General features: G+C 38.7%; 1 non-coding gene across 1 annotated transcript; it reads right to left on the bottom strand.

The window, feature by feature from the left end:
* Window positions 1–6,436: 6,436 nt before the first annotated feature.
* LOC148576949 (small nucleolar RNA R71) lies at window positions 6,437–6,540 on the bottom strand. The gene has a single exon (XR_015904485.1). It is a non-coding gene; the product is annotated as a small nucleolar RNA R71 (small nucleolar RNA).
* Window positions 6,541–8,437: the final 1,897 nt, after the last annotated feature.

Genomic DNA, 8,437 nt, shown 5'->3' with positions numbered 1-8,437 from the left:
AAATATCTTTTCTCTTTATTTTAAGTTAATTTTCGAAATTTACATAAGAATTTCAGATTTTTATTTTAAAATTTCTATTTTATCTTAGCTTAGTTTTAAAAAATTTTAAAATTTAAATCTTTTTCAAAAAAAATCATATCTTTTCCAAAATCTTATCTTATCTTATTTCAAATTTCAAATTTCAACTTCCAAAATATAAAATTCAAATTTCAAATTTCAAATTTCAAATTTCAAATTTCAAATTTTAAATTTTAAAATTCAAAATTTAATTTTCAATTTTAAAATTTAAATTTTAAAACTTTTTAATTTAAATTCCTTATCTTCTCTTACCTAACTTATCTTTTCTAATCTCAAATCTTTTTAAATCTTTTTCTTTTTTCTTATCATTTTCGAACTACTTGTGCTATTTTATTATTTTGATTGAAAAATTTTAAGTTTGGTGTTTCCTTGTTAAGAAAGTTTCAATCTTTAAAATTTTAAAGAAATATCTAAAATTTTTCAAATCTTTTTAATTAATTAGTCAATTCAGTATTCGAATTTTTTTATTTTCATTTTCTTTTAGTTTTTGGAATCTATTTTCTATTTTCCAATTATTGTATTTTATTTTATTTTATCTTATTTTCTTTTTAATTCGGTTATCTTTAATTAAATAAAATAAAAATAAAAATATATTTTATTTGCAATCCGCATCATCTCCCTTTCTCCATCATAGACCTAAGTGGAAATGAACAGTCCGGAAGGACTCTGGGGTCATATACTAACCCCACTACTGCTTCATATGGGAGTAGTATCTGTATACCCCCCATAAGAGCCAGCAATTTTGAGCTAAACCCTCAGCTCATTATCATGGTGCAGCAAAATTGCCAGTATTCCGGTCATCCACAGGAAGAACCTAATGAGTTTCTAGCACAGTTCTTACAACTTGCTGACACAGTACATGATAAGAAAGTAGATTAGAATGTCTACAGATTATTACTGTTTCTATTTGCTGTAAAAGATCAAGCTAAGAGGTGGTTAAATAACCTACCCACAATAGGCATAAGAACATGGAAACAGTTATCAGACAAATTCCTGAATCAATATTTCCCTCCAAAAAGGATGACACAGCTAAGGCTGGACATCCAAGGCTTTAAACAAGAGGATAATGAATCTCTTTATAATGCCTGGGAGAGGTACAGAGGGATGCTAAGGAAATGCCCCTCTGAAATGTTTTCAAAGTGGGTGCAGTTAGACATCTTTTACTATGGGCTTACAGAAAAGGCCCAGATGTCTCTAGACCACTCAGCTGGTGGATCTATACACATGAGAAAGACAATTGAAGAGGCTCAAGAGCTCATTGATACGGTTGCTACAAATCAATATCTATACTTGAGTAGTGGGTCCTCCATGAAAGAAGAAGCTAAAGCAGTATCCACTGAACTTAGTCCTCAAGAACAAGTTGCTGAACTCAGTCAGCAATTGATTATTATAACAAAACAGTTTGAAGAATTCAAAGAGATGCTCAAAGACACTAAAAATGCTAACAAGAATATGGAAGCACAATTGGATAAGACAAGACAGCAGCTATCTAAACAGATAGCAGAAGAATGCCAAGCTGTTCAATTAAGGAGGGGGAAGACATTGAATGTATCAACTGCAGGCAGTAGAAAACCAAGAAAGGAACAACTAATAGAGGATAACCAAACCACTGCCCAAAATCCCTCTGAGGACAGTAAGAGCCCAGAGAGGAATGATTCTGACGTTCAAACGCCAGAAAAGGGTAAAAAGCTGGCGTTAAACACCCATTGGATAGCCAAATCTGGTGTCCAAATGCCAGAAAAAGGTGGCAATCTGGCATTAAACGCCCATGCAGCACCCAATTCTGGCGTTCAAACGCCAACAAGGGATCAGACACCTGCAAGGGCTAATAACAACCCCCTTAGGTAGGCTTCTCCAACCACTTCTGTAGGAAATAAACTTACAGCAACTAAGGTTGAAGAATACAAAGCCAAGATGCCTTATCCTCAGAAACTCTGCCAAGCGAAACAGGATAAACAATTTGCCCGCTTTGCAGACTATCTTAGGACTCTTGAAATAAAGATTTCGTTTGCAGAGGCACTCGAGCAAATACCCTCTTAAGCTAAGTTCATGAAAGAGATCTTAAGCCATAAGAAGGATTGGAGAGAAACTGAAAAAGATTTCCTCACTGAAGAATGCAGTACAACCATTCTGAAAAGCTTACCAGAAAAGCTTAAAGATCCCGAAAGCTTTATGATACCATGCACATTAGAGGATGCTTGTACCAAGACAGCTCTATGTGATCTTAGGGCAAGTATCAACTTAATACCTACATCCACTATCAAAAAGCTTGGTTTGACTAATGAAGTTAAACCAACCCGGATATGCCTCCAACTTGCTGATGGCTCCATTAAGATCCCATCAGGCATAATTGAGGACATGATTGTCAAGGTTGGGCCATTTGTCTTTCCTACTGACTTTGTAGTGCTGGAAATGGAGGAGCACAAGAGTGCAACTATCATTCTTGGAAGACCTTTTCTAGTAACTGGACGAACACTCATTGATGTCCAAAGGGGGAGATAACCTTGAGAGTCAATGAGGATGAGTTTAAGTTGAATGTTGTCAAAGCTATGCAGCATCCAGACACACCAAAAGACTGCCTGAGTGCAGATGTTATGGACTCCTTGGTGGAAGAGGTCAATATGACTGAGAGTCTCGAATCAGAGCTATAGGACATTTTTAAAGATGTTAAGCCTAATCTGGAGGAACCAGAGAGAATAAAAGAAGCTCTGAAAATTCCTCAGGAAGAGGATAAGCCTCCTAAACCCGAGCTTAAACCACTACCACCATCCCTAAAATATGCATTTCTGGGAGAAGGTGACACTTTTCCAGTGATCATAAGCTCTGCTTTAAATCCACAGGAAGAGAAAGCACTAATTCAAGTGCTAAGGATGCACAAGACAGCTCTTGGGTGGTCCATAAGTGATCTTAAGGGCATTAGCCCAGCAAGATGTATGCACAAGATCCTATTGGAGGATGATGCTAAGCCAGTGGTTCAACTACAGAGGCGGCTAAATCCATCCATGAAGGAGGTGGTGCAGAAAGAGGTCACTAAGTTACTAGAGGTTGGGATTATTTATCCTATCTCTAATAGCCCCTGGGTAAGCCCTATCCAAGTTGTTCCCAAGAAGGGAGGCATGACAGTGGTTCAGAATGAAAAGAATGAACTGGTTCCCACAAGAACAGTTACAGGGTGGCGTATGTGTATTGACTACAGAAGGCACAATATAGCCACCAGGAAGGATCATTTTCCTTTACCATTCATAGACTAGATGCTAGAAAGACTAGCAAGTCATGAATACTACTGCTTTTTAGATGGCTATTCAGGTTACAACCAAATTGCAGTTGATCCTCAAAACTAAGAGAAAACAGCATTTGATGCCAAGGCATCTTAGGCTAGTTTCACTAGCATTTTTCTGTTAGTTTTAGTTGTTTTATGCATTTTCTTGAGCTTAAAGTAACCAAGAATGGTTAAATGAATAACAAAGCAATGAACCATCCAAACAGTATGATTTTGATGCAAATTCCATGAGTTTTTAGTTATATTACTTGAATGCTATGAATGGAAGATTTCTCATGAAATTTTGCAAGACTTTGATGTAGTTGTTTGGATGATTTCAGGGAAGAAGAGGCTAGGCAAGGAAGCAACAAAATCAATAAAGGAAGCTTGAATATCACATGTGGAGTTTAAGTTCCAGTTTAAGCTTAAACTGGAACTCAAACTACCAAGCCATATAATGCTGGGAACTATCAGTGGCGTTTAAGCTCCAGTTTAAGCTTAAACTAGAGCTTAAACGCCAAAATCATGAAAGCTGAGGAAAAGCTGAAAGTGGCGTTTAACCTCCAGTTTAACCTTAAACTGGAAGTTAAACGCCAGAAATGAGAAATGCACCAGGGAGCCATTTTCACGTTTAAGCTCCAGTTTAAGCTTAAACTGGAGCTTAAACGTGTTCGACCATTCTCCTCCAGGGTTGCTTTCTTCATTTCCACGTTTAAGCTTCAGTTTAACCTTAAACTGAAGCTTAAACGTGTTCGACAATCCACACTCCAGACTTGCCTTCTTCCATTTCCACGTTTAAGCTTCAGTTTAACCTTAAACTGAAGCTTAAACGTGTTCGACAACTCCACACTCCAGACTTGCCTTCTTCCATTTCCACGTTTAAGCTTCAGTTTAACCTTAAACTGAAGCTTAAACGTGCTTGAATTATACCACCTCCAGGAGTGTCCAACGTTTAAGTTGCAGTTTAAGCTTAAACTGCAACTTAAACGCCACTAATTGAAAAGGTTTCTGGGCCAAAGATATTGCAGTTTAAGTTAGCATTTGAGCACAAACATTAACTTAAACGTACTCTGGTATGAAACCCAATTGAATATCATGGTTTATGGGATTGGGCCTGAAGAATTGATGAGTCTGGAATTTCAAATTGTTGAGTCATGTGTCATTACTTGATTATCACTAAGTTGGCTCAATGAATGTTACAGAATTGGATCAGCAGCCTCATCAGGATTATGGATCATAAACCCAAAGCGAAAGGAAATCAGGGAAAGGCCTCAAAGCCCAAGAAACACAACAGAAGCTCAATTTAGAAAGTGTATAAATAGGATAGAATTTAAGTTGGTTGGCACTCGGGGGGGGGGAATTTTGGGGGATCACTTTTTCTAGTTTTCATACTTTTTGTAATTGAATTCAGAGCTATGACTCACTAAACCCCCTTTCATTGGGTTGGGAGCTCTATTGTAATTCAATGAATCAATAATAGTTTTTATCTTCTTCTTCAATCTTTTCTCTTGAATTTTGTTAGAAAGCTTCTCAATCTAATTCCATTGGTTAGTTGTCTTGGGAAAGAAACTATCCATAATTGGAATCCTTCGGAACCTTGGGAAAGGAATGGAGGATTCATGCTAGAGAAGCTTTCTCACAGTGAATTGGATTGGGGTTTGGATGGATATTGTGACATGTAATCCTACCAAATTGTGGTTCATGAAACTGTGTGGTATAATCAGTGATCGAGCATCATCTCTTCTTATGAACATTTAAACCAAGGGATTGAGAATTTGTTTGTTTTTAGAGATTTTCTTGAGCCAATGGATTGGGATCCAATCATATAAGATTGCCAAGCAAAATTCAATGAATGCATTGGTTGAGGAAGGGATAAAAAAAAAATGTTTGATTCGGAGATCTCAATATCTCCTGAAACCCAATGAATTCCCCATTTCTGATCTATCACTTCTCTTTACATTCTGCAATTAAATTCATGCAATCACCCCGATCCCTTTTTAATTTCAGCAATTTAGCTTCTCGCTCTTTAATTCATGCAATTTTACATTCCGCAATTCTCATCTAAATCTTGATTCCGCTCAACTAGAACACACTTCTAATCCGAATTGCTCACTCAACCAATCCTTGTGGGATTCGACCTCACTCTATTGTGAGTTTTTACTTGACGATAACCGGTGCACTTGCCGGAAGGAATTTTTGCTGATCATGCAATTTCTTAAAATTGTAGCATCAAGTTTATGGCGCCGTTGCCGGGGATTGGTTTTCGATTGACAATTCTCAAATTGGAAGTTAACTAGATTGAGCATTTTTCTTGCTTTGTTAATTCAGTTCAAGTTACTTGTTGAATTTTAATTTCTGCACTCTGTTACATGCTTTCTTTCTTTATGCCTTTAAATTCAAGCAACTAACTCACTGACTCACTAACTATTTGAATTAATTCCTCAACTGCTCTAACCATACTCTTCCATTAACCAAGAGTATTTCACTTGTTTGTTGCCGGTGCTGTGTTTTTGTATGACAGGTAGGAGAGGAGAGACATCAACTCCTCATTATACCGAACCAGAGAGGACCCTTCATAAACTTAGAAGGGAAGCAAGAGGGAAGAGAGTACTGGGAGAAGAAGAATCTGAAGGAGAATCTGAGGACAATTTTGAGGAAGCTCTAGATCTCAACATGGATAGAGAAGTTCACAACCATGAGAGAGCTGATGGAAACAATGCCATTCCCGAGAGGAGGGTTCTTGGTTCATACATAAACCCAACCTCTGGGAATTGTGGTAGCAGCATTCAGAAACCACCCATTCAGGCCAACAATTTTGAACTCAAACCACAGCTAATATCACTTGTGGAGGATCATTGTTCATTTGGTGGGAGTGCTAATGAAGATCCAAACCAACATCTCACAAAATTCCTGAGAATTTGCGACACTGTGAAGTCCAATGGAGTCCAGGAAGATACCTATAAACTGCTCTTGTTCCCATTTTCACTTAGGGACAAGGCAGCTAAGTGGCTGGAATCATTCCCAAGGGGGAGCCTAACAACCTGGGATGAGGTGGAAAGCAAGTTTCTGGCACGTTTCTACCCCCCACAAAAGGTCAATAAGCTTCGATCTGAGGTTCAGACTTTTAGACAACAAGATGGTGAAACTCTCTACGAGGCATGGGAAAGGTTCAAGGATTTGACAAGGAAATGCCCACCAGACATGTTCCATGACTGGGTGCAATTGCATATTTTCTATGATGGACTTTCTTATGAATCAAGGAAGGCTGTAGACCATTCATCAGGAGGTTCATTGAACAGGAAAAAGACTGTGGAAGAAGCCATTGAAGTGATTGAGACAGTGGCTGAGAATGAGTACTACTATGCTTCAGAGAGACACAACACTAAGGGAGTCATGGAGCTGAACCATGTTGATACAATTTTAGCCCAAAACAAGGTGTTTGCCAAGCAACTAGCAGAGCTCACCAGGAAATTAGAAACAAAGCAAGTGGCTGCAATACACACACAAGATCAAGAGGAAGTAAGCACTGAAGGAGGTGATTGGGAAGAGGCCAATTATGTAGGAAATCAACAAAGGCAACCATATGATCCACATTCCAACACTTACAACCCAGGCTGGAAAAACCACCCAAACTTTGGGTGGGGAAACCAGCAAAACCAACATAACAAGTCCACTTACCAAAACTCCAACCAAAGATCATACCAAGCCACACAAAACACTTACTCCCAACCATCATATCATGGCCAAAATAATCAACCTACCCAACCTAATCCGAACCAACAATTTCAAGATCAATTAAACAGGATAGAAGGAATGTTGGCAAACATGGGTCAGGACATAAGTGAGTTGAAAAGCTTTAGGGATGATGTGAGATCTACCTTAAGGAACCATGGTGAAAAACTCAAGAGGATGGAGTCTCAAGTAGGAGAGCTATCTCAACAGGCCCCCAAGTCAACTGTAGTGTTCCCTAGTGACACAGAAAAGAATCCTAAAGGGGAACAAAAGGGAGTGAGATGGGAAGAATGCAAGGCCATCACCATATTGAAGGAAGTCTCAGAGGAAGAAGGAATCAGACCCTCAGAACAGGAGCCAGAAATCTTGAAGGAAGGTGTGGAAGAAGCTAAGCAGGAAAGTGAAACTGAGCAAGCCAAGGAACTGTAAAAAGGCATGCTGGAAACATACCAACCAAAAGCACCATTTCCTCAGAGGTTAGGAGGAGGTGAAAAAGGGAAAACCTATTCAAGGTTTTTAGAGACATTTAAGTCTCTCCATATCAATATTCCCTTTCTTGAGATTCTCCAGCAGATGCCTACACATATCAAGTATTTAAAGGAATTGCTGAGCAAGAAAAGAGTTTTGAAGGGAGGACAAACTGTAATAATGAACAAAGAATGCAGTGCCCTCATCAAGAAGGACATAGTCTCTAAGAAAATAGACCCAGGAAGTTTTCATATCCCCTGCATCATAGGGGAAACAAAAATTGACAGAGGATTCTGTGATCTAGGAGCTAGCATAAATGTGATGCCTCTGACTCTTATGTAGAGGCTACAACTGAATGAGGTGAGATCCACTGATGTAATCATACAACTGGCTGACAAAACTCAGAAGCAAGCTGAAGGGGTAGTTGAAAATGTGCTGGTGAAAGTGGGAAACTATTTCTTCCCCACAGACTTTGTCATTTTGGACATGGAGGAAAGCTACCTACACCCTATCATTCTGGGAAGGCCATTTCTAGCCACTGCTAGAGCGCTCATAGATGTAGAACAAGGAGAGCTAATCTTGAGAATACATGATGAACAGCTCATTTTCAATGTTTTCAAACCTGCATCTGAGCCTGAACCAGAACCTGAAAAGCCTAAGGATGATAGTAGCCATCTGTGTTTGGAGGAAAGCAATCCAGCAGCTGAAACTCTGAAACAGTCCTTGGAAGACAAACAAGAATTGCAAGAGTTAAAGCCACAAGAATCAATAGAAACAGATCAGAAGGATCCTCCTGGCATAAGGGTCAATGAAGAAATCCTCAAGAGAAAGGGAAGAATTGTAAAGAAATTGCCAAGAGGGTGGAGAAACAAGAAAATTCCCACTGAAGGTTTCTCTCCG

Source organism: Arachis ipaensis, chromosome B1 (assembly GCF_059453495.1).
Source record: "Arachis ipaensis isolate K30076 ecotype BB chromosome B1, ASM5945349v1, whole genome shotgun sequence".
Classification (NCBI taxonomy): Eukaryota; Viridiplantae; Streptophyta; class Magnoliopsida; order Fabales; family Fabaceae; genus Arachis; species Arachis ipaensis.
This window is presented reverse-complemented; position numbering and strand designations above follow the sequence as displayed.